This window comes from Emiliania huxleyi (genome assembly GCF_000372725.1).
Source record: "Emiliania huxleyi CCMP1516 unplaced genomic scaffold EMIHUscaffold_397, whole genome shotgun sequence".
Classification (NCBI taxonomy): domain Eukaryota; phylum Haptophyta; order Isochrysidales; family Noelaerhabdaceae; genus Emiliania; species Emiliania huxleyi.
Genome location: NW_005198989.1, coordinates 81,786 through 83,461, shown reverse-complemented (window position 1 = coordinate 83,461; position 1,676 = coordinate 81,786).

The following is a 1,676-nucleotide window of genomic DNA, read 5'->3' as shown; positions in this document are numbered from 1 at the left end:
TCGCGCCTTCCCACATGCTAGGGGGGGGGGTGGGGCGTGAGCAGAAGTGCGCCCCCCTCCCTGGAAGCGATGTCCGCCTGCTCTAAAATCACGAATCCTGCTCCTCCGTTTAAGGCGTTCACTCGTCCCAACCGGGGGCCGCAGACTCGTTCTGCGCGCCAACGGCTGGTGACGCTGTGTTGCCCTTGAGCTAGTCCTTCCCCGGTCGCCTAGCCTCTGCGCTGTCTGGCGGACGCCTGTATGCCATGCACGCGGACCACGCTTGCGTGGATACGTGGCTGGCAGGCTGACCCGTGTGCGGGGTAACCCGCGCACGGGGAAGCTTCACGGGTTCGAGCCGTCAAACATTGAGCAGCGGAGGTGTGCCGAGGGGGACCGGGAGGCGGTAAGCCGTCGTCGCCCGGCGCTGCATGCAGCACCGTGGCGATGGCGCTAAGAGGTTCCTCTTTTCCGCGCCCCCCCCGCAAGGCGCGCGATACACACCTCCGCGGCTACCGCGCTTTCGCTCGACGACACCGTGGAGAATCGCACCGAGGACCTTGCCGAGGCGATAGGCCGAATCACTTTGGGCCCCGCCCCCGCCCCCACCCCTCGGGGTGGGGGCACCCGCCCCTGTCGGGCGCCGCTTGCGGCGCCTGGCAGGGGCACCCCCTGGGTGGGGGCCGGCGATTCCCATGCCGGCTCTCCGCCACAACCCCCGCCGGGAGGGAATCCCTGCTCACAGAAAAGGGCTTCGAGCCCTGTCTCGCGCACGCCCCTGGCGGGCGCCGCGGACCAGTTCCGCGAGCGCTCGTCAGCGGGTGGTGTGCGGTTCTTGCCGTAGTTCCTCTTCGGTCGCCTAGCCCCGGCGCCGTCTGGCGGACGCCTGCGTGTCACGAGTGCGAGCCGCTCGCGGTTCGTACGCCCGCTTGCGGGTTCGAGTGGCGGGCTATCCCGCTTGCGGGATGGCTTAGCGGGTTCGAGCCGTCACACATTGGCTGCCGGGGTGTGCCGAGGGGGGGCTGGGTGGGCGGTAAGCCGTCATTGCCCGGCGCTGCTTGCAGCGCTCTGGGTGGTAGTGGCGGCGCTCCAAGAGTGGTGCTCTTGGGAAGAGGTTCCTCCTTTCCGCTCCCCCCCCGCAAGGCGCGAGACACACACCCTGTCAGTTTGCGGGCGCGTCGCGTCTCTCTGGCCCCCGCAGCGTGGCTCTTTCGTACCACAGTGATGCCGCAGGAGGCCGGCCTGTGGGTGGGCCGCATCACGCACGACCCGTGGCCGCTGCCGTCTGCCGCCTGGCCTTTTCGCCGCCGCCGCCGTGCGTCCCCGTCATTCTTTCTTGGCATGTGTTTGTTATGACCCCCCCCCCACACACACACCCCCAATACACTAGCGAGGGAGGGGGAGACGACGAACGAGGGATCCCGTACCACGCGGAATCGACCCTATCCAGTGCTCAAGTGCTCAAGTCCGGGTCCCTTGTACCCACTGCTGCTTGACAGCCCGAGATCAAGCTCACGTCGGCATCGTGCACCTCCGATGGCAGCCTCTCTCGCGATCGCAGCGACCGCCTTTGCTGCGCCCTCCCGCCCTGCGGTCGGCGCGGAGCGCGCCGGCGTGCAGATGAGCGGCGTGGCTCGCAATGCCAACTTTGGCAAGCTGCAGGTCCGCATACGCCCGTCGCCTCCTCGCGCGGCCGA